This window comes from Stomoxys calcitrans, chromosome 1 (genome assembly GCF_963082655.1).
Source record: "Stomoxys calcitrans chromosome 1, idStoCalc2.1, whole genome shotgun sequence".
Lineage (NCBI taxonomy): Eukaryota > Metazoa > Arthropoda > Insecta > Diptera > Muscidae > Stomoxys > Stomoxys calcitrans.
In genome coordinates, this window is record NC_081552.1 from 191,438,223 (window position 1) to 191,464,670 (window position 26,448).

Here is a 26,448-nt window from a genome sequence, read left to right on the forward strand (position 1 = left end):
CTGGACTGGTCATAGATAGGTGATACAAACTAATATCAGAATTAGCCCCTACCAAGAGCTGTTAGAATTAGAAGTTCCCATATTCAAATTGTATTTAACAGTGTTCTGTTTATCACTTAAAATGTCAGGTTTGTGTCTTGGCTAAGTTATATTCAAATTTATCTTCAGGGACATCAACATTTGCCAAAAATAACCAATATCTTTGTTTCTTTGATACTTAGGGCTCCACATTAAACAGATTCGGAATGAACGTAGTCCATATTATATTATCTGTAAACGGTTTCAGCCCACTATTTCCCAGTTGGCCACAGTGGGCCATTATCTCTGCAAAATGGGGTATCATATAAAAAAATGACCAAAATTTGTCAAAAATGGCCAGTATCTTTTATTCTTAAATACTTAGGGCTCCAAATTAAACAGATTCGGAAAGAGCGTAGTCCATATTATATTTTCTGTAAACGGTTTCAGCACACTATTTCCCAGTGGGCCATAGTGGCCATTTATTTCGAAAAATGGGGCGTCATATGAAAAAATTACCAAATTTAGCCAATAATGGCCAGTATCTTGGTTTCTATAATACTTAGGGCTCCAAATTGAATCGATTCGGGAAGAGCGTGGTCCAAATTATATTTCCTGTAAACGGTTTCAGCCCTCTGTTTCCCAGTTGGCCACAGTGGGCCATTATCTCTGCAAAATGGGCCTTGTTTGCCAAATATGGCCAATACCTTGGTTTCTTTAATACTTAGGGCTCCAAATTGAATAGAATCGGAAAGGGTGTGGTCCGTATTATATTTACTGTAAACGATTTCAGCCCATTATTTCCAAGATGGCCACAATGGGCCATTTATTTCGAGAAATGGAGCATCATATGAAAAAATTACCAAATTAAGCCAAAACTGTCCAGTGTCTTGGTTTCTTTAATACTTAGGGCTCCATCAATAGTGTAGGTCGGTTGGTATTGTAAATGGGCCATATCGGTGCATGTTTTGATATAGCTGCCATATAAACCCATCTTGGGTCTTGACTTCTTGAGTCTCTAGAGGGCGCAATTCTGGTCCGATTTGAATGAAATTTTGCACGACGTGTTTTGTTATGATATCCAACAACTGTGCCATGTTTGGTTCAAATCGGTCGATAACCTAATATTGCTGCCATATAAACCGATTTTGGGTCTTGACTTCTTGAGTCTCTAGAGGGCGCAATTCTTATCCGATTTGACTGAATTTTTGCACTTAGTGTTTTGTTTTGATTTCCAACAACTGTGCTAAGTACGGGTGAAATCGATGCATAACCCGATATAGCTGCCATATAAACCGATCTGGGATCTTGACTTCTTGAGCCTCTAGAGGTCGCAATTATTATCCGATTTGCCTGAAATTTTGTACGACGGATCCTCTCATGTCCATCAACATACATGTTTATTATGGTCTGAATCGGTCTATAGCCCGATACAGCTCCCATATAAATCGATCTCTCTATTTTACTTCTTGAACTCCCAATTGGCTGACATTTTACACAGGTCTCCAACATATAATTTAATTGTGGTCCAAACCGGACCATATCTTGATGTCGCTCTAATAGCAGAGCAACTATCATTTTTTGCCCAAGAAGAGATGCCGGGAAAAGAACTCAACAAATGCGATCCATTGTGGAGGGTACATAAAATTCAGCCCGGCCGAACTGAGCACGCTTTTACTTGTTTGTATTAGGTTTTCTGTATTATAATTTTGAATTTCACATATAGGTGGCGCTCTATCGTGAATTTTTATATTATATTTTCACATACTTCAGAAATTGTTACTTCCAGGGGCTCAGGAATTCAAATCGGTATATCGGTTTATATGTTAGCTTTATCTAAATCTAAACCGATATGACCCATTTACAATCCCCAATGGCCTACATCGATACTTAGTATCTATGCAAAACTCCAAGTGGCTAGCTTTACGCGTTCGACCACTATCGTGATAGAGGGACGGAGAGACGAACGGACAAGGCTAGATCGATTTAGAATGATGAGACGATCAAGATTAAATTTACTTTATGGGGTCTTAGACGAATATTTCGAGGTGTTGACTACATTGGTATACCTCGCCATCCTGTGTTAGAGGGTATACAAACGAATTTGATATCCAATTGAAGAGCCATGTGTTTGGGGAGTCGCCCCACCCCGCCCCCAATACCTTCCTTATGTATAAAAGCCATTTGGAGTGGAAATTGATGGATTTTCGGAAAATTGATACTCATTTTCGGGACAAGCACCCCACCCCACCCTCAAACAGAACTTATTTACCGACCATGCCATTATGGGGGTCATATAAAATGTATTTGAAATTAGAGCACGAAGTTTATATTTATTTTAGGGGCCAAGTGGCCAGGTAGGTGGCCAACCAGACCACCCTACCTCCGAAATACCCCCCCAACACCGGAGATATTTGCCAATACGGTAATATAGAACTCAAAAGAAAGACATTCGGGAGTATAGTAAACATCTGCCCAGGAACCGAGCAGAGGCAAATTTCTCATACATCAATGAGTGCTTTTTGGTACAAGTTTAAACTAAGAGACCGTTTTTTATAGCCGAGTCCGAACGGCGCGGGGCAGTGCGACACCTCTTTGGGAAGAATTTTTTGCATGACCATGTATGGCAAGCTACCTGTTAATGCTGGAAAAGGAGGCGATAACTACAGCTTTAATTTTGTCCCAAGTTCTCGCCAGGATTCGAACGCAGGCGTTCAGCGTCATAGGCGGACATAGGCTACAGTGGCACGAATTCGATATCCACATTCAGGGAAAAGTGTCCCCACCCGAAAAATATATTAGAGAGTTAAAGAAGGCGCGGCGTAGCGAGCCCCATTCGACTAGTTGTTAATAAAAATGTATACCCATTATTGGTGATCTTCTATACAGCACGCATCTTGCATATTATATCTTGGATTATGAATTACACAAACGATTTGTTGATGACGACCAGAAAATACCCTTATTAACTTCCAATGATATTTCAAATGACCTTCAACGGCATATAAGACACCATCTACTATGGAAAAAAAATCACAAATGGGAATAACAAAAGACTTAAGAAACATGCACCTACCTACCACCAACAAACATCACAAAGGGGAGTAACAAAAGACTTAAGAAACATGCACCAGTATTTTACCTACCACCAACAAAAAGTGTTGTTCACACCAGCTCTTATTCTATGGCGCTGTGCTGCTAATGTCACCTTTGTTGTCTACGCCTAGTGCCTCAATGACGAAGCCGTGGCCAATGGGATAATTCAAAATCCATTAACCATTCGCATGTGAACAAATAGGTGGCATTCATGTTTGTCTATTTTGTCCATTTACAATACATGATAACTCTTTTCTGTTTCGATTGCTTAGCCGCAATGCAAGTCATAAATGCAAAGTGCAAAATAAATGAATGAAAATGGAATAAAGGAAAAAAAAAACAGCAAGCACAAAACATCGTCACATTTAATTGCTCCCTTGCATAAAAATAAAGTTTATTGAACTAAATGTTGTATGCGAGCTCACACAAACCCAACGATGACTTCAAGAAAGAGTCATTTGTTGACAAAACTATTCAATTTAATGAGCATAAATATTTTGCACGATTTGACATGGTTCGCACTTCCACACCTCATTGTTCCCGATGTAGTGCTTTGTGTTAATTGAAGTCAAGCAGTCACAACAATTTATCAATATTTATGAATATTTCATACTAGCATATAGAGATTTGGGGAAAACAGGTAAGGTGACAAGGCCGATAACAATGATGACGCCATATAAGGGTGTACCAGGAAAATAGGAATCTTGGGAACCTACCACCATGGATTCTGCTTAAAATTTATGCAAAATAAATTTAGATGAAGGGCATAATTTTATTCTACATACCAAACTTCTGTAAAATCAGCAAAAATTAAAGCTTCTAGGAAAGCGAACAAGGATGATCGAGGGACCGGTTTACATGGTAGCAATATCAGGTCATAGAATTTATTTTGACCGTATTTGGCACAGTTGTTGGAAGTCGTAACAGAACACCGCATGCAAAATTTCTGTCAAATCGTAAAGACTCAAGAAGGGTTATATGGGAGCTACATCAGGTTATTGGCCGATTTGGACTGTACTTGGCACAGTTGTGGCAAGTCATAACAGAACACTACATGCAAAATTTCTTCCCAATCGTACACAAATTGTGGGTTGTAACTACTCAAGAAGTCAAATCGGGAGATCGGTTTATATGGGAACTACTGGCTGACCCAAGCCCGCTCCGATGCGCCTTCTTTTACTTTATATGGAACAAAAGTTTCCTTGAAATAATTATTTTCGACAATTAAAGATCTTTTTGTGAAATACCATGCTAACTTGGCTAACAGCATAACAATGTAAGTGCCTTTATCTGAATCCCATATAATCTTTATTGGTCTACGAATTTAAGTTTAGATGTAAGGTGTACTCCATTCTTAAAATACTTCATTTCAGCCCGATATTCTCATGATGTCTGATTTAGTGGTGTTTTCGAGGGTGAGGTGGTCCCCCACATACTTGGCCCTGAAAAAATATCAGCATTGTGCTCTTCTCCCAAATACCATTTATTTAAACCCCATATTGCCATTGGCTTAAGAGGAGTTTACAGGATGAGGCGTCCCCCAAATTCAAATTCGTTTGCTAATCTGAAATACCTTTCATTTAAGCCACATATTGACATGGTTTGAAAATATTTTTCCTTTGGGGGTGTTTTGGGACAGGGGTGATGCCCTAAATACATGATCCTACATTTGGATATCAGAAAATTGGTCCCGAAAATGGGTACTAATTCTTGCTCTAACCCCCCAATTCATTTCATTTAAGCTCCACATTGACATAGTCGGTAAATATGCACGATTTAGGGGTGTTTTGGGGATTGGGGTGGTTCCCCAAACACTAAGTCCGGAAAATATATCAGCGAACTTGCTCTATTCTCATATTTGATTTATTTGAACCCCATATTGCCTTCGCTTGGTCAGTAAATATGCCCGATTTAGGGGTGGTTTGGGTTGGTCCCCCAAACACTATGCCCGGAAAATATATCAGCAACGTGCTCTATTCTCATATATCTATATATCATTTATTTAAACCCCATATTGCCATTCCCCTTAAAATTGGATATCAAATTCGTTTCCTAATCTCATTTTAACTCCTTATTGCAAAAGTCAGCAAATATGTCCGGTTTGGGGTATTTTCCCTAAAAACTATGAATATTAAGTTCCCCTTCTCTTTAAGACCCAAATTGTCTTGGTGAGCAAATAAGTCCTATTGGGGGTTGTTATGGTGGTGGGACGTCCCATAGACAATAGGTCCTTAATGTTGATATCAGATAGGTGGTCTACTCCCACATACCTTTAATTTAAGCCTCATATTTCCATAGTTGGCAAAGATGACCGGCTTGGGGGGTGTTTGGGGGATGGGCGGCCACTCAGTGAGTTGACCTGGAAAATTTATATCGGATTCGTGTTCCACTTTAAAAACCCTCTTATTTGAGCCCCATATTGCAATAGTGAGCAAATACTTCCTATTTGGGTGGTGTTGTGGGGGTGGGCTGGCCCCATAGACACTTTTCCCGAATATTGATATCAAATTCGTGCTATATTCCCGAAGACCTTACATTTGAGCCATATATTGCTATGGTCGTAAATTTGTCCTCTTTGGGGGATGTTTTTGGGGAGAGGTGGCCCCCCAAAAACTTGGTCTCATATTTGGATATCAGATTCGTATTCTACATTCAAATACCTTTTATTTAAGCCCCATATTCCCACGGGTCAGTAAGTAAATCCTGTTTGGGGGGTGTTTTGGGAAGGGGGTAGACCCCCAGAAACGTGGTCCCACATTTGGATATCAGATTCGTATTCTACTCTCAAATACCTTTCATTTGAGTCCCATATTGCCATGGTCGGTAAATATGTCCGATTTAGAGGTGTTTTGGGGGCTGGGTGGTGTTGTGGGGGTGGGGTGGCCCTAAAGATACTTTTCACGAATATTGATATCAGATTCGTGCTTTACTCCCAAAGACCCCCAAACACTGGATCCCATATTTAAATATCAGATTGGAATTCTACACTTAAATACCTTTTATTTAAGCCCCATATTGCCATGGTCAGTAAATAAGTCCTGTTTGGGGGGTGTTTTAAAGAGGGGATGGACCCCCAGAAACGTGGTCCTACCTTTGGATATTAGATTTGTATTTTACTCGCAAATATCTTTCATTTGAGTCCCATATTGTCATGGTCGGTAAATATGTCCGATTTAGGGGTGTTTTGGGGGGTTGGAGTGGTCCCCCTAACACTTGGTCCTACAATTTGATATCAGATATGTTTTCTTATCCTAAATACCTTTCCTTTCAATCCCATATTGTTGTGATTGGTCGAAATATATGTTTGGTAGGTTTTAGGGTGGGGCAGCCTCCCTGGGTACCCCATCAGAAATATGAGAGCACACAAAATTTCGCTTAAATCGCACCACCCATCTCCGAGATCTGGCGTTTCTGAAAATTATGGCAAGGGGGAGGGTCCGCATCCAGATATCAAAAAATGTAGTACCCTATTTTCACCAAAATTTCAAGAAAATTGGTTTAGCCGTTTCTGAGTCTTTAAGGAACACATAAACAAACCTACAAACAAACACAAATTGATTTATATATATAAGATATCAGGTAATGGACTCATTTTGACCGTATTAGGCACAGTTATTAAAAATCACAAAAGAACACCAAATGCAAAGTTTCAGCTAAATCGGACTAAAATTGCGGCTTATGGGGGCTGAAGAAGTCAAATGGGGAAATCGGTTTATATGGGAGCTATATATAGTTATACACCGATGTGGACCGTACATAGCATAGTTATTGGAAGCCATAACAGCACACTATATGCACAATTTCAGCCAAATCGGACTAAAATTGCGGCTTTCGGGGGGCTCAAGAAGTCAAATAGAGAAATCGGTTTATATGGCACCTATATCAGGTTATAGACCGATTTGAACCGTACTTAACACAGTTGGTGGAAGCCATAACAGAACACTACAAACAAAATTTCAGCCAAATCGGACTCAAATTGCGGCTTCTTACTTGGACCCAAATTTTAATACGATATTCGTTTTCTGGTCTCCAATACCTTTCATTTGATACCTATATTGTATTGTGTTTTTGGCATAAGGGGGAGAGTCCATCCCCCTTCCGACACCAACCTATACAATATGCAAAAATTTCGAGAAAATCGGTTCTGCCGTTTTTCAGTCTATACGAAACAAACAAACCGAGTCTCACATATCCGTGATTGGCTAATGTGCCCATTTTGGGAGTTTTTGTGGGCTTGGGGTGACCTCCTTATACTTCTAGATGAATTTGTATGACAGATTCGTTATCTACTCCCGCATACTTTTAATTTGATACCCATATTGTCCTTATCGGTCCACATTTGATTTTGGGTTTTGTTTTTGGGGCAACGGTGGATGTTCCGTTATTCCTACTTCCTGACCATATTCGTAATCTACTCCCGAATACCTTTTATTTGAGTCCCATATTGTCATGATCGTCAAATAAACCTATTTTATGGGGTTTTGGGGCTGGGGCGACCCCCAGGTACTTGGACCCAACTTTTATTATAAAATTCGTAATCTACTCTTAAATACCTTTCATTTAAATCCCATATTGTCCCCATCGGTCCATTTTTATTTTTTGGTAGAATTTTTGGGGTAAGGGGGAGGGTTCGCTCCCCTCCCGATATCAAAAAATTATATAGCCTATGTTTCCTTCCAGACCATCGTACGCAATCTGTGAATGAGTAGATTAGTATATCCCCATCCTATTGTGGTGGGTATTAAAGTTTAGCAACGAAGCTACAAAACATTGTTTAAAATTGATGGGTAGTCGTCCCAAAAGGCCCAATTCATTTCCTTTTTATTTCATTTAATTTTTCGTTACACCCCAATGTACACTCAGAAATAAGTAATGTAATGTTTTCCTTTATGACCGAATGGTGTTTAAACATAACGGCTAAATGTGCTTTTTAACCCAGGCCAGTCATGAATGGAAATTTTGCAATTCAATTGCTTTACCAACGCCTGGCTTGACAAATTTTTTTGTATGACACAACATGACCAGCGCTAAGTGTCAAATGTTGTAATCCCCACAGCCCACAATTAATTACAAGCAATAGTTGGTCACACACTACGGATTAACATGAATACATGAGATTTTCATGAACTTTGACTAAAATGATTTGTCTCCATTATGCTGTATTCCAAGAAGGCGAATAACAAGGGGTGAATAAATTTGGGACATATGCAAAAATTGAAAACAAAAACTGCGTAAGTAACAATGGATTACGTTCGGCCCGGCTCAATATTGGGTACCCACACCCGTGGACTCTCCTACAAAACTACGCATATGGAGGGACAAGAGTATACGTGGGCTGCTACATATATTTCTGGCTTAATAATGAAACTTTAAATATTGATCATCAAAAAGTGATGGGGGGCAAAAGTCGGGCGGTGTCGACTGTATAATACCCCACACCTACCCTACAAGTACAATGTGGGAGCCCTATTCAATTCTGAACCGATTTTGATGGACCTCGGCGGATGTTTTTAGATGGGTTGTTCAACAATCCGTATCAAATTTCGAGCAAATATGTTCAAACTGTAATAAATGCGGTTGCAAATGACAATATTATTGCAAATTAGCCAAAATCTGACGAATATGTGTAAGGGAGCTATATAAAAATCTGAACCGATTTTGACCAAACTTCTGAGATATTGTGGTAGTCTTCGAGGAAAGTCTTGTGCAAAGTTATGGCAAGATTGGTCAATAAATGCGCCTGCTGTGACTCTAGAAGTTAAAATCGGGCGATATATATATATGAGAGCTATATCTAAATCTGAACAGATCTGAAGCAACCTTTGTAGATATTGTGGTAGATTTCGAGGAAACCGTTACACAAAGTTTTAGCAAGATTGGTCAATAAATGTAGTGGCTCTAGAAGTGAAAATCGGACGAAATTCATATATGGCAGCTATATCTAAATCTGAACCGATTTCTATGAAATTCACCAGTAATGTTGAATGTCATAAGAAAATCCCTCCTGCCAAATTACGAGAGAATCGGTTAAGAAATGAGCACTTTATTGCAATATTTCTCGAAATCGGACGAACATATATATGTGGACTATATCTAAATCTGAACCGATTTCAAGCAAACTTCTCAGGTATTGTGGAAGTCGTCGAGGAAAGTGTTGTGCAAAATTTTGGAAGAATTGGTTAATGAATATGCTTGGTGTGACTCTAGAAGTGAAAATCGGACGAAATTCATATATGGCAGCTACATCTAAATCTGAACCGATTTCTATGAAATTCACCAGTAAGGTTGAAAGTCATAAGGAAATCTCTCCTGCCAAATTACGAGAGAATCGGTTAAGAAATGAGCTCTTTACTGCAATATTTCTCAAAATCGGACGAACATATATATGTGAGCTATATCTAAATCTCAACCGATTTCAAGCAAACTTCCCAGATATTGTGGTAGCTGTCGAGGAAAGCATTGTGCCAAGTTTTGGGAAGATTGGTCAATAAATGTGCTTACCGTGGTTCTAGAAGTGAAAATCGGGCGAAATGTATATATGGCAGCTATATCTAAATCTGAACCGATTTTCGTGAAATTCACCAGTAATGTCGAGAGTCAAGAAAGTCATTTTACCTAAATTTCGAGAAAATCGGTTTTAGACCATTTTATTGCATAATTGGTGCAAATCGGACGAACATATATATGGGAGCTATATCTTAATCTGAGCCGATTTTTTCCAATTTCAATAGGCTTCGTCTTTAGGCCGAAAAACATGCCTGTACCAATTTTGAAGACGATCGGATGAAAACTGTGTACTTTGTACACAAATTAACAAGGAGAGACGGACAGATAGACAGACGGGCGAACAGATAGACAGACGGACGGACAGACAGACATAGCTAAATCGATGTTGAAAGTGATTCTGAGTCGATCGGTATACCTAACAGTGGGTCTATCTCTCCTACTTCTGGGTGTTACAAACAAATGCACTACGTTATAATACCCTGTACCACAGTGGTGGTGTAGGGTATAACCATTAGATGGGGAGGTGTACTAATAAAGTCATTCCGTTTGTAACGCATCGAAATATCGAGTTTCGAGATGTCGTCCCGGTTTGCTAACGTCCCGGCCGACACGGGATAACAATGAGCACCGCTGGAACTTTGAGCTGTGACTTGTGTGATGTCCATCCATATACGGCAAGCTTAGCTGAAAGCTACCGTCCGCAAGTTGCTGATAATGGAAAGTTTCGTTTTTTTGCGGAGTAGCTGCAAATACGACCGAGGGCAGTCAGCGATTTGGAGAGAAGAGTCTCAGTGAGGAGTCAGGTAGCACTGGCTCTTAATAGAATACCGAGTGCCAATGATACTCGAGATGACAAGGTGAGATATTGGCGCCTTCATATAACCAATGGCCAACATCAGCTTCTATTCCCAGGTTAGATGCGGCTGAAGACGAGCATCGGATTTTGGAGCAGGCGTCTCGCCACAACGAGGGATACATGTGCATTCCCATAAAACCCATGCGGTTGGGGCGGTGGGCCAATAACCCTTCCCCGGAAAACTGAGAACTACTATGAGAAACAAAGGAATAGCAAACACGGACCCCCAACATTGACGACCCACGCAAACGAAAAAGGGACAATGATTTGCGGATCTGCACCTGGAATGTCCGCACTCTTTATAGAGAAGGTGCAGTATACGCGCTGGCAGATATATTAGAGAAGTACAAGGCAGATATGACCGCCTTAAAGGAAGTGCGATGGACTGGGAATGGCGTCACTACAACACCAAACGGTGACGAACTATACTATAAATGCCATACCACGAGGCATGAATTTGGCTGTGGATTTGTGGTTAGTCGGAGACTGAAACACCTTGTCTCCAGCTTTCCTCCGGTGGATGAGAGGCTAGCCACAATCCGCATAAAGGCCAAATTCTTCAACAATAGCCCAGCCCCGACAGAATACAAGGACAAGCAGACCAAGGATATTTTCTACGAGCGCCTAGAAAGAGAATATGACAGCTGCCATGATATTAAAATCGTTCGGTGGAGATTTTAATGCGACGATAGGGAAGGAAGGCATCTTTGGTCCAACAGTCGGTAAGTTTAACCTCCACGAGATAACGTCCGATAATGGGCTGCGGCTAATAGATTTCGCCGCGGCAAAAAACATGGCAGTTACCAGTACAAGATTTCCACATAAAAATATTCACAAAGCCACATGGCTTTCGCCTGATCAAAACACGAGGAACCGAATTGATCACGTTCAGATAGCATGTTGTCTTGTCATAGGTGGAGCGGTCGTTATCGCTCCACCTAGGAGCCCACTGGGGCACTGGATACTATCCGACCCATTGACATACAGATTAAATGCGAGGTAGTCACTGCGGCTATGAGACTTAAGGCGATGGGAGCAGCTCATACCATAGCGGTATAATCGAGGCGACGATGGGAAACCTGTAAGGAAGGGAAGAGATTTCCGAACGGATACATGAAATGAACCTTGAAGTAGAGTGCTGGGCACTGCTGCCATCGGCACAGTCTTGGATTGACGCAACCCTAGCATTGCCATCTGGAACATCGTGTTACATGGATGGATCAAAGCTAGAGGACAGAGTGGGCCTGGGGGTTTACATTGAGAACCCAGGAACTGAGATCTGTTTTAGACTGCCTGACCACAATACGGTCCTGCAGGCGGAGATACGGGCGATCACGGAATGCGCGAAGTGGTTTAGTGCTAACGCGAGGGCGTCGAGTGTGAACATCTTTACCGACAGTAAAATTGCCATAAGGGCAATAACAACCAGGACGGTAGGGTCACGAACAGTCTTGCAGTGTAAGAAGGAGATTAACGCCTCCTCTGAGGATGGCAAAATCCGCAGCGTTTGGGTGCCGGGCCATAACAGAGTAAGGGGAAATGAAAGGGCAGACGATTTGGCGGTGAAGGCCAGAGGACTGCCGTCAATAAACTTGGTTAACTCGAAGCCTTTCGGGTCGACGCAGTCCGAGTTAAGGGAGAGGGCGATGAATGCGCATGCAACTGTGTGGAACAGCGAAACGTTCGGTAGGAGGGTGAAAATCCTATGGGGGGATCCAGATCTTGAGAAGACGATGCTTTTAGTGAAAGGAAGCAAGAAGGAGGTCAGTATTGCTTTTGGTATCATAACGCGGACCACTTATGTAAAATCGGTGCGGCAAATGATGGCATGTGTAGGGCATGCGGGGAAGATGATGAGACGTTGGAGCATTTCCTTCGCCATTGCCCGGCTTTCGCGTCTAACAGATACCGGCACTTAGGTGGAGACACAATACCAGACATGAACCAACTTAGGGGAGTGGTATTGAAAACAATTAAGGATTTTGTAAATAACACGGAATTCCTAACTTAAAAATTTTCTTTTTAGAGGTTACCTCTTAGTTTTTGGAGCGCACAAGAAGCCGATTACTGGCTTAGGTGTATGTCCATAGTGGCATGGGGCGGATCAATATCTGCACCCTCTTTTCAACCTAACCTAACCTTTATATAGCTCCCATGTATATGTTCGTTCAGAGGTTCAGGGTTTTATATAGCTGCCACATTGTATTTATAGGGTAGGTGTAGGGTATTTTACAGTCACCACCGCCCGACCGTTGCTTTTCCTTACTGGTTTAATTTTATTTTTAATCATAGTATGTTTTATGAAATCTACAAAATCTCAGCACTTATTTGTGTAAAAATGTTGCTGACAGTCGTACTTTTCTCTAAGCCTTCGTATTCACGGGTCTCATGAGGATTTTTTGTCTCACTTCTTTTTCTTACTTTTTCCACCGAAATAAAAAAACTTCTTCTTTCTTGATTCGTGGTAAAGCTGGGGCTGTTGGTGTTTAACCTGTGACTTTCACTGAATGCAACTGAAATTGAAAGTTCTGCGTATTGAAAAGCGTGCGAACTCTTATTTTCTTTTGAGACAAGTTCAGATGGACGTCCACTGCTGTTACACCATATTTGTGTGACTTTTAACCACCATTACTGGCACCATTGTCATCACTACCCATGTGATTCAGCTTTATTTACGTTCCTTAAACTTTACTTTGCCTCCTTTTTTCAAGCAATGGCTTGCAATCACCGGCTGCCCCTTGGTGGTGGTCAGTGACTTGATTAAGAAATAAAAACTGCAAGGCAGAAGGAGCAGCAAAGCAAAATATGCCCAAACAAATGTGAATTTATGCAATGACATACATTTTTTTTTTATTTTTCTCTTGAATTGTAATGCCCAATGGCCAAAGGAGTGATGATGATCGAAAGCAATTTCTTGCTAAGGTGGCAGTAGAAATGTCCCAGGCAATAGCAGAAACTTAATGCAATTGCTCATTTTCCTATGGGAAAATAATTTTTTTTTATAATGTGTTGCTGCTGTAAGCCTACCTGACACATTTTGCTTTAACAAAAGGATAATGATGGTCATTTTAATGATAATAATGATGAGTGACCAAGTGGGAGATAGAATGCCAAATAGTCAGGTTAGGTTTAAGTGGCAGTCTGCCATCAGACTCACTTAGAAGTTTTCGTCCATTGTGATACCACAGGAACAGAAGAAGGAAGATGCCTTCTAGTTCCTACCCTTGAAGCATCCAGATCGCCTTAAAAAGCCCAACAACTTGCGAATGTTCACATCCGCTAAATCAGAAAGGTTCTCAAAGAATAGAGAACCTCATATAAATCTCCTTCTAATTGCTAGTGCGGGACACACACACACAGAAGGTGTTCTATAGTCTCTTCTTCTTTGATGTCCTCACAGCTTCTGCAAAAGTTGTTGCTGTCATTGGTGGTCGCAGTAGGTCCTCACAGCTTCTCTAGAAGTCGTTGCTGGCAACCTTCAGTCTGTCCGCATGTTTTCCGATTAGACAGTGACCTATCATGTAGGACACAATGACTGAGACGTCTGTTCCAGCCAATGACAGCAAAGCAGTAGACCTCTTCATGTCTAGATTAGGCCACATAGTTTTGGAATGCTCACAGCCCCCTCTTTGTGACCATCTATCATTCGTTGTCCTTTGGGTCTGGTCATGAAACCTTTGCTTACATGGCGCCAGAGGCATACCCACAGATTCCTGTATCCCTGGAATGTGTAAGGTAGTTCCTAGTCTCGCAAGCTCATCCGCTTTACAATTCCCTGGGATATCTCTGTGGTCCGGCACCCAGAACAGGTGAATTTTGAACTGTTCAGCCATCTTGTTGAGAGATCTGCAAAAGTCAAGGGCGGTTTTTGTGTTCAGAAATACGTTCTCCAGGGATATAATGGTTGCCTGGCTGTCTTAGAAGACAGTTATGCCAATCGTCGTAATGACATTATATCTTAGCCATTCCACCACTTCCTTAATTCCAAGGATCTCCGCTTGATACACACTGCAGTGGTCGGGTAATCTTTTCGTTATGACCAGTTCTAGATTTTAAGAGTACACCCCAAAACCCACCTGGTCGTCAAGTTTGGAACCATCCGTATAGAACTCCATGTAACTTCTATTACCAGGGATATCGTAGTTCCAATCAGTTCTATCAGGAATAGTGGTACAATACTTTTAATCAAAAAGCGGCTTAGGTAGGGTGTAATCCACACGGCATGGACACGGATTTTGTATAAAGAATAACACAGTGTTCGTAGCCGCCACATGACCAATGAGAAAGTTACCTTAACCTCACGGAAGTGGTCGCAGCAATTTGGGTAGCCACAATGTCCAGAGGTATAAGATGTAGCATTAAATTCAGTGCACCAGATGGTGTCGTCCTCAATGCGGCTGTGATGCACAAACAAGCCATCCTTTGGATCCGGTTAAGTATTGAGCAGTAGGTGGACTTTTGAAGCGCCGTCCACCAGACCACAACACCATAAAGCATTATAGGTCTGACAACTGCAGTATGTAACCAATGCGTGACACACGGTCTTAACCCCAAATTTTGCCAATGGCTCTCTTGAAGGTGTATAGGGCAAGAGTGGCCTTTTTTGCCGGTTCCAAAATGTTGGATTTGCAGTTCAATTTCCTGTGCAGCAAACACTCAGGTATTTTGCGCTTTCTGTAAATGGAACTTTCTCTCCTCCCAGGAGAGACAGGTTCCACTATAGGCAACTTGAAAAGAACTACTTCTGTCTTGCACGGATTTATACCTAGACCACTTTCGGTAGCTCACTTTGCTGTTGCACATAAAGCTTCCTGAAGCATATCTCTTAGAGTGCTGGGAAACTTTCCCCTAACCGCAATTGCCACATCATCAGCATACGAGACAACTTTTACACCTTTCCCTTCCAGAGACCATAAGATATTGTTAATGGTTACATTCGACAGTAGAGAAGACAGTACACCTCCTTGAGGTGTTTCTCTGCTACCCATCTTTTTAGATCCACAGATCTCAAGCTTGCCGTAATGCATCTTTTAGTAAGGAAGTTATTAATAAACTTTCTTACGGTAGAGTTGATGCCTAGAAACTCCAACTCCTTCATGATTGAAGTCGGTTTAACATTATTGAAAGCACCTTCAATGTCAAAAAATGCTACCATTGTATATTCCTTGACAGCGAGAGAACCCTCTATATAGCCGACTATGTCGCGAAGGGCTGTTTCAGTGGATTTGCCTTTACTATATGCATGCTGCTGCCGCGACAGGCGATCTCCAGGGATCCTTGCCCTATGATATATTCCTATTAACCTCTCAAGAGTCTTCAGCATAAAGCATGACAGACTAATAGGAAGAAAATCCTTCGCCTTCGTGTGGTAGGGTTTTCCTGCTTCCGGAATGAAATTGACCTTCGCGTCCCTCCATCCCACAGGTATATATGACAGGCTGATACAAGTGGAGTATATCTCTCGAAGCTAGGGAACCAGTTTATCAGACACAGCTTGTAATGCAACCGGGCCTGGCGACTTAAAGGAGTCGAAACTTTTTATCGCCCATAGGATTTTCGGCTCAGACACAATTTTCCCAATAATCTCCGACGAATGCATGCCAGTGAAAAACTCTTCTGGAGCCACATTGTGCGTTAAAAAATTTCCCGGGAAATGTGTATCAACGAGTAGTTCTGGGGTTTCCTCACTAGACATTGTCCATACATTCTCTGACTTCTGAATATACCCCACCGTAATAGGTCTCGAGGACAGAATCTTCGTTAGCCTAGAGGCCTCAGATGTATACTCCACGATGCTGCTGAGTTTTATCCAAGATTTTTTCAGAGCCTTTCTCAGCTCACCCTTATATTTTCTTTATTTAGCCTTATAGATGTCCCGATCGTGTGGGGTGGTCTTGTGGCTTTTGCTCTGTTGAAGAGTTTTCTGCAGTCCTTCCTTAGACCAACCAGCTCTGGGGTCCACCATGGCGGTTGTTAAATTCCAGCGGTGGAAAACAGCTTCCCTTCTCTTAAAAACTAATGAAAGTTAACCTTTATACACACTCAACTTCTAGCATCATGCATTATAGAATGCCTAAAAGACAGCATTTTGTCAGCCAATGAAAATTCTAGTAGTCATTCCCTGACAACTTCTCAGAATATGGCTAAATGAATGAGTTGGAATACATTTCTCTCTCTGGAGTTTGCTTCTTATACCCTACAGCTACAGATTTGGATATAGCCTTCATAAAAACCCATCCCTGGATTTGATTTTTTGAATGGCATACTGCAATGCGACACCTTTTTGGGAGACATATTTGCAGGGCTGCCATACTAATGTCGCCAACATTGGGAGGTGATAACCACATCTGAAAATTGTTTCTGTTGTTCCCATCAGGATTCGACCTCAGGCGTTCAACATTGTAAGCGGACATGCTAACCTCTGCGCTAAGGTGGCCTCCTAATCAGTCTATATACCACCCATATATAACCTCATATTGCCATTGGTTTAAGGGAAGTTTGCACGATGAGGCGTCCCCCAAACACATCGCCCCAAAATTGGATATAAAATTCGTTTTCTGATCTGAAATACCTTTCATTTGAGCCACATATTGGCATGGTCGAAAAATTTTACCTTTGGGGAGTGTTTTGGGGAGGGGATGATGCGCTTAATACATGGTCCTACATGTGGATATCAAATTCGTACTCTACTCCCAAATACCTTTATTTGAGCCGCATATTGCGATGGTCAGTAAAAAATTGCTGTTTGTGGGGTATTTTGGGAAAGGGGTACACCCCCAGAAAATTGGTACCGAATGTTGAAGTGGGTATCAGTTCTTGCTTTACCCCCCAATACCTTTCATTTAAGTAAATATGCCCGATTTAGGAGTGAGGGGTGGTCCCCCAAACACTAAGCCCTGAAAATATATCAGCAAAGTGCTCTATTCTCATACATTTATATATCATTTATGTGATCCATATATTGCCATTGGCCTCAAAATTGGATATCAAATTCGTTTTCTAATCTCAAATACCATTCACTTAAATCCCTTATTGCCAAAGCCAGCAAATATGTCCGGTTTGGGGTATGGGCCCTAAAAACTATCTTAAAGACCGAAATTGTCTTGGTGAGCAAATACGTCCTATTTGGAGGTTGTTATGGTGGTGGGACGTCCCCTAGACATTTGGTCCGAATGTTGATGTCAGATTCATGGTCTACTCCCAAATACCTTTTATTTAAGCCCCATTTTTCCATAGTCGGCTAACATGACCGGATTGGTGTGTGTTTTGGGGGGCTTTGAAAATAAATATCAGTTTCGTGTTCTATTCTAAAAACCTCTTATTTGAGCTTCATATTGCAATGGCCAGCAAATACATCCTATTTGGGTGGTGTTATGGGGGTGGGGTGGCCCCATAGACACTTTAGCCGATAACTGATATCAGATTCGTTCTTTATTTCCAAAGACCTTTCATTTGAGCCCCATATTGCTATGGTCGTAAATTTTCTCCGACTTTGGGGTGTTTTCGGGGTTGGGGTGGTCCCCCTAAAACTTGGTCCGACAATTGGATATCAGATTCGTTTCCTAATCTTAAATACCTTTCATTTGAGTCCCATATTGCCATGGTCAGTAAATAAGTCCAATTTGGGGGTGTTTTGGGTAAGGGGTGGTCCCCCTAACACTTGGTCCGACAATTGGATATCAGATTCGTTTCCTAATCTTAAATACCTTTCATTTGAGTCCCATATTGCCATTGTCAGTAAATAAGTCCTATTTGGGGGGTGTTTTGGGTAAGGGGTGGTCCCCCTAACACTAGGTCCGACAATTGGATATCAGATTCGTATTTTACTCGCAAATACCTTTCATTTGAGTCCCATATTGCCATATTCGGTAAATATGTCCGATTTTGGGGTGTTTTGGGGGTTGGGGTGGTCTCCCAAACACTTGATCCGACAATTGGATATCAGATTCGTTTTCTAATCTTAAATACCTTTCATTTGAGTCCCATATTGTCGTGATTGGTGTATATATATATATATATATATATATATATATATATATATATATATATATATATATATATATATATATATACATGGTAAGTTTTGGGGGTGGGGCGGCCCCCCTAGGTACCCCATCCGAAATTTGGATACCAAATTTTTATTTTTAGGGAACTATTGTATACGAGAGCACACAAAATTTCGCTTAAATCGCATCACCCATCTCCGAGGTCTGGCGTTTCTGAAAATTAGGGTAAGGGGGAGGGTCCGCTCCCTCTTCAGGTATCAAAAAATTTAGTACCCTGTATTCACCATGAGATCAATATGCACCATCTGTGAAAATTTCAAAAAAATTAGTTCAGCCGTTTCTGAGTCTATAAGGAACCTACAAACCTACAAACAAACACAAATTGATTTTTATATATAAGAAGATAGGACCCTAAAGTACCGATTCCCCGATATGACTTCTTGCAACCACTATAGCAGCCGCAAACAATTTCCGTTATGATTGTTGTAAAAAAAAATTCAAATACGAACTGAGTTAGTAAAGGCAAATTTTTAGCGGAATCCATGATGGTGGAAACCCAAGATTCGGCCCGGTCGAACTTGGTGCGTTTCTACTTGTTTTGTTTCTCAGTTTGATGTTGCCAACAAATTCTTGATTAAGTTATGTGTAGGTTTCCATTTGAAACATTTTTCCCACCTGCAGTCGGTGCATGTAGTGACATTTCTGTCACATTGTAGCAAATCTGTCCATTTAGTTTCAATTTTGAACATGACTTTGGCCACAAACACCTGATAACTGTAACAATACCCTTGTCTCAATTCGGCTAAACAAAACATAGGCCTTGGCCTATTTCTATGTTGCTTTCAATAGCAACAAAGCGAAAACTTAGTTCCCCAATGGTCATAGAAAAATGCAAAACTTTTTGGATTCTAAGAATATGCCAACAAAATATGGTAACAAAATCTAATCAACGGAAGTAATTGCTCCCACGCCAAATTCCATAATTGCCAGAGCAACAAGTCTAAGCAACGCAATCTGCTGCACACCAGGTTAGGGCAACGAGCAAAAATTATGCAGGCCCACGCTTTGCAGGCAACCACTGAGAAATTTTGGTTAGCCCAATGTTGATGGCGCATGTATTTATGAATAGAATAAGGCATATGTGATAGCTCCCCGCATACCCCCAGCACAACGTTAATGTTCCCGGCAACATTTTGCTGGCAACTTAAAATAGTTTATTGACAGTTGCACAAATTATGGCTTTCAATTTTCATTGAGATTTATGGCTGCATGCAACACCACGGCCAGCTAACGTTAGAAATGTCTGTCCTGCACCGCCCGTTTGTCTTTCTGTATGTGGCACACTTGTTTGGTTTGGCCAATTTGCATATTATTGTACTGCCAAAAAGATTATTTGTCAAAAGACAAACAATGGCAACAAACCGTTTTGTTGCCAGCACCTCTAACGTCGATGTGATGATGAGCATCAGCATCATCATTATCATCACCACCATAAAGGCTACCTACCACAAACCGCCAAAGTCAGGCAATAAAAGGAAAAATAAAAACCTCCAGCCAAACAATCAAACATTTATAGCCAGATTTTTCTTTGTTTTTTTTTTGTCTTTCAAGAAATTTTTTTCCATTTCATTGCCTGCATTTGACAAAGGCAATTAAAAATTGAAAGAAGAAATTTGCCGCACCTGATACACCAGAGAAAACTTAGCAATGGATGATGCAAACAGTTGTTACATAAAGAGAAATGCTGCCTAAACACTTTATAATGAACTAGCTGGCCCGGTGTGCTGCGGTATATCCATTTTGACGTGGTCCAAATCTGAAATTTTTTTATATTTGTATTTAATTCTCAAATAACTTTGGTATGCATGTCGACTTGTGACTTTATTTTGGGGTTGGTCCACCACCCCAGGAATTGACCCAAATTTTTATATAATTATCGTATTCTACTCTCAAACACCTTTCGTTTGAGTCCTATCTTGTGCCGTTGGGTTAACATGTCCATTTAATGCGTAATTTAGGCTTGGGATGACCCAACTGGGAATACATCCCAAAACTGTATACAAGTTTTGTATTCTACTCTCAAGTATCTTTCATTTGAATCCCATATTGTCCCGACCGCTCTTCATGTCCGTTTGGGTGTGATTGCTGGGATGGAGCGACTCTCCTGGGATTTGACCCCAAATTTTCATATTAGTTTTGTATTCTTCTTCCAATTACCTTTCATTTGATGCCCATATTGCCCCTATCGGTAAACAAGTAATTTTGGGGGTTTTTCGAGTTGGGGCAGGCCCCATGATACGCGAGGTCTAATTGTTATATCAAGTTCGTGCTCTACTCTTAAATACCTTTCATTTAATACCCATTTTGTCCCTATCGGTAAACATATCCGTTTGGGTGGATTTTGCGGTAGGGCGTCCCCCACTTATATTTAAACGCTAGGTTTTATACCTAGTTTGTGTTTTTGGGTTACCATACGATTAAATCGATGCACCCATCTCCGAAATCTGAAAATTGTGGTGAGTGGGAGGGTCCTCCCCCTACTACCCTAATTTCACCAAGGGGGTAAACTCTATTATGTCTGAAAATTTCATGAAAATTGGTGCAGCCGTTTTTAAGTCTATTCGGAACACAGAAACAAACAAACAAAGCGCAACACAAACAAAAAACAGACCAGCTGGACAGGGCCCTCTCTGCTGCGCCTTCTTACGAGGGTTGCCTCTTATATTTCGGGGTTGGACAAACCTTGTGTTGTAATCTGCCGACTGACAGCTCTATCGTAAAGCTTGAAATTTTTGAGGTTAAACGTACTTAGAACGTTTTGACACACGAGCGCTATTTGTGTTATTTACAGTAACTAAAAAGATTCATCTCACCCAAAAAATGGATTTAAACCGTGAACATTTTCGTGCGATAATTTTTACAACAACAATGCATCGATGAACTTAATTCAATTTTTGGCGATGAAACTCCATCAGGGACCAGTGTTCATAGATAGTATGGCAAATTCAACCGAGGTCGTAGTTGACCCCAAGACGAATTTCATGAATGCTGTGCGCCATCTGATATTGCAAGATCGTCATGTGACCTATCGTGCATTCTAATACATTCAATATTGCATAAACATTTGACCGTCAAACAGATTTCTTCGCGTTGGATTCCACACAATTTGTCAATCGATTAAAAAAAGGCTCGTAGGCTTGAGCCCCATGATGTCAGGATTTTGAAGGTGGCGATCCAGATATTCAGGGTTACGGGTCTCGCTCAGATCCGCACAAATTAATTTTTTTGTATTGGTTATCCAATTTGAGGCTAAAATGTATACTCTCCTATCAATAACCTTTTATTGCTGTCCTATTCTATCCTGAAGGGCCTTTATTTATTATTTTTAATTCCTTTGGGTAGCATGGGGAGAGAGGGATCGCCCTCTGACACGTCCTTTCATTTGAGTATAAAATATTCTCGGTCGTCCTACATGACAGTATGATGTTGTTTTTATTGGGGTGGGGGGGGGGGGGGGGGTGGGGAGGTTCAGTCCCCCCGACGCTAATACCCAAAAGACAATTTATTTGAGTCCTCTAATGTCGAGATCTACATGTCCGGCTGAACGGCAGGGTGTGACCCAGATACTTGAATCCTTATATCAACATTGAATTCGAATTCTAATGTCACAGACCTTTCGTTTAATTACCATATTATACCGATCGAATGACACGTCTTATTGAGGCATATAATGTGGGTGGGGCAGTTCCAGACTCTGTCACAAATGTGTATATCATATATGTACATCGGACTCTCAAAGATACTTAATTTTATACCCATTTTGTGACGTTGGACATTCATGCCCGTTTTGGGGGTTTTGGGCGGGTGGGGATACCTTGGACCACATTCTTATAACATATGTGTACTCAAGTTCTAAATACTTTTCATTTGATACCCATATTGTCGCAATCGGTAAACATGTCTGTTCGGGTGGGTTTTGGGATAGGGCGTCCCCCCAGGTTTTTTTTAAACCAAAATTTTATCCCAATATCGTTTTTTGGGTTACCATAAGGTGGCATATAAAAATTTCGTTTCAATTGGTGCACCCATCTCCGACATCTGGTGTTTTTGAAAGGTGGGGTAAAAGGGTGTACAGTCGGCACCACCCAACATTTGCCCTTCCTTTCTCGTTAGGAGTGCCAAATTCGTCTTCTGCATCGCATCTTGTAAGCCATGGGAGTCCAGACAGCCCCCTTTACCCCTCGCATAGACTACTGTAGTTTGAACTCTGCATACATCATGATGATGAAAGGTTCCGTTTGGCATTTCTTTACGCAGTATTCCATCATAACTGGCATTCCGGTCAAAATATGAAACCTTGCGCTGCTCCCGATGTGAATTCATATTCACTCGTTCCATCCTGTCCTCTCTACTGAACACAGTAGAGATAGCCAGGGCGACGTCGGTGGGAAGGTGGATGGTTGCCGGACTGCAAAGGCGCTATGGCCGGTCATCGACCGGAGGAGGACGAGAGAGTTGCTGGCGTTCGTTAGGAGGTCAATGAGTACCTTGACAAGGGTCATAACCGTATATTGTGCCATAGTCTGCATGGCGGCGCGCATGGGAATACCGCATAATGACTATCCGGGTCTGCAGCAACGTAGGCTCTCCTTTCTGGGGAACCGTTTCTTCTGCGATCTTAGTAAACTTACAAACGTACCTCTGGTAGGTCTCCTAAGATTTGTTGAAGGAACAGGAGGATGGTTCCGAAGGGAGGTGCCATAAGCTCTGGCGTAGGTACATCCTTGCTTGCGTGGGTATGGGCATTTCTTCAACCCCCTGCTCGGATTCTCCATTCCTCCTGTCTTTCTTTTATTCGTGTATAACTTCTAGTCCGAGGTCTCACATCTTCTTTCTCTTCCCTTCCTTTCTAGGGTACCACAATCTGCCAGACTGGCCTCCGAGTGAAAACACCTTTAGTGGGCAACTCACTCAACCTAACCTACCCTGTTATGCAAGAAACTTCTCAATATTCTCATCAGATAGGCGGGGATATTAAAAACTTGTTGGTCTTGGCTTGGTGGACGTCAGACAAAATCACGATAGCGCTCGAACGAATATCATCTTGAAATATTGCACAGATACTTCTTATTGATGCAGGTCGTTGGGGATTGCAAATGGGCCATATCTGTACAGATTTGGATATAGCTGCCATATTAACTGAAATTTTATACAGGGTATTTTGTTATGCCTTCCAACAACGCTACCAATTGTGGTTCAAATTGGTCTACAACGTGACACCTTGACGTTCCACGACACCTTGACGTTTCATTTATAACTGATTTGGCAGAAATTTTGTACGTAAAATACACACATATCTTCAGATCTATATGGGTTTGTTAAAATTTTTACAGAATCCTTGATAGTGGGTTCTCAAGAATCGGCCCGGTCGAACGTAGCACATTTATGTTGCATCCTTTTACGCGATATTTTCAAAGCGTAGCCCATTTGAATGCCACCACCAACTCTACCAGTGATTTAATAAAATTTTGTTCACTTTGAGGTGTTTAAGTTCGCCAACAAGGGCCGGTTGTGATTTTCTTGTCAAATGGAACTTTTTACGCCCTACGTTATTGATAATGTGATTAACATCAACTCTACCAGTGATTTAATAACATTTTGTTCACTTTGAGGTGTTTGAGTTCGCCATCAAAGGCCGGTTGTGATTTTCTCTTCAAATACAAGTTTTTACACCCTACACCATTGGATGCGGGTGTAATAATTTCGCCATTCCGTTTGTAATACCTTGAAATATTTATCCAAGACCCCGTAAAGTTTTTATACCCTCCACCATAAAATGGGGGGTATACTAATTTCGTCATTCTGTGTGTACTCGAAATATTCGTCTGAGACCCCATAAAGTATATATATTCTCGATCGTCGCGACACTTTATGTCGATCTTGCCATGTACGTCCGTCTGTCTTTCTGTCCGTCCGTCTGTCTGTCGAAAGCACGCTAACTTCCGAAGGAGTAAAGCTAGCCGCTTGAAATTTTGCACAAATACATCTTATTAGTGTAGGTCGGTTGGTATTGTAAATGGGCCATATCGGTCCATGTTTTTATATAGCTGCCACATAAACCGATCTTGGGTCTTGACTTCTTGAGCCTATAGAGGGCGCAATTCTTATCCGATTGAAATTAAATTTTGCACAACGTGTTTTGTTATGATATCCAACAACTGTGCTAAGTATAGTTCAAATCGGTCCATAACCTGATATAGCTGCCATATCAACCGATCTTGGGTCTTGACTTCTTGAGCCTCTAGAGTGCGCAATTCTTATCCCATTGGAATGAAACTTAGCACGTCGTGTTTTGTTATGATATCCAATAAATGTGCCAAGTATGGTTCAAATCGGTCCATAACCTGATATAGCTGCCATATAAACCGATCTTGGGTCTTGACTTCTTGAGCCTCTAGAGTGCGCAATTCTTATCCGATTTGTCTGAAATTTTGTACTACGGATCCTCTCATGACCATCAACATACGTGTTTATTATGATCTGAATCGGTCTATAGCCCGATACAGCTCCCATATAAATCGATCTCTCTATTTTACTTCTTGAGCCCCCAAAGGGCGCAATTCTTATTCGAATGGGCTGACGTTTTACGCAGGTCTCCAACATGTAATAATATAATAATAGCAGAGCAAATCTTTTCTTATATCCTTTTTTGCCTAAGAAGAGATGCCGGGAGAAGAACTCGGCAAACGCGATCCATGGTGGAGGGTGTGTAAGATTCGGCCCGGCCGAACTTAGCACGCTTTTATTTGTTATATTTTTGATCGTTATGGCATTGAAAGTCCATGGCCGTTCGTCCATTTGTCCGTCCGTCCATCTGTGCGTCCGTCTGTCGAAAGCTCGCTAACTTTTGAAAGAGTAAAGCTAGGCGTCTGGAACTTTGCCAAAAAAATACATCTTATTAATGTAGGTCGGTTGGGATTGTAAATGGGCCAATAATGGGCTGCCATATAAACCGATCTGCCGGGTTTATTTCTTGAGCTTCTTAGGGGCGCAATTCTTATCCTTCGTTATGATCTTCAATGACCTATGGCCACATGTGGGGCCTTATTCGGTCATAAACCTGATATTGCTCCCATATGCACCGATCTGCCGATTGCATTTCTTGAGATCGTAGAGGGCGCAGTTCGTATCGTAAATGCAAATTTCCATATTTTGCCCATGTACATTCCATTAAGGAACAGGAACAATCTTCTCACATAGCAATGAGTGCAGTCCGATTCAATTTTAACCTCAATGATGAGGGGCCTCCTTTTTATAGCCGAGTCCGAACGGCGTGCCATAGTGCGACACCTTTTTGGAGATAAGTTTTACATGGCATAGTACTCCACAAATGTTGCCATCATTAGGAGGGGAAAACCTACGCTGAAATTCTGATGGTCTCGCCAGGATTTGAACCAAGGCGCTCAGCGTCATAGGCGGACATGCTAACCTCTGCATTACGGTGGTCTCCCTTATCTTATTTGGCTGAAATTTTACACAATAACTTGTTCTACGAGTTTTAATGTGCCAAGTAACGCCGATATAGCTCCCATATAAACCGATCTCCCCATTATACCTCTTGATCCTTCAGAGGGCGATTTGACTGAAATTTTCCACAATGACTTCTTCGATTCGCACCAAGGGCTTTGATCTTTCGCAACTCTGGTATCACAATGGACAAATGTTATCAAAGTTTGGGTGATTTCTGACTGTCACTGTGACGAAACCTTACCCTGTTCCCTACATAGACTGAGTTGGCCTATTTTTAATCCCAACTGACCTACATTCATAGGTTTTTGTGCAAAATTTCGACCGACATAGCTAATATTCAGCTTATGTGCAATCTAGGATCCCAAAATTTTGAATTTGATACCTCAGTTCTTCCATTTCCAAATTTTGCAAGGATGTCTCACTTGGTGGTTATTC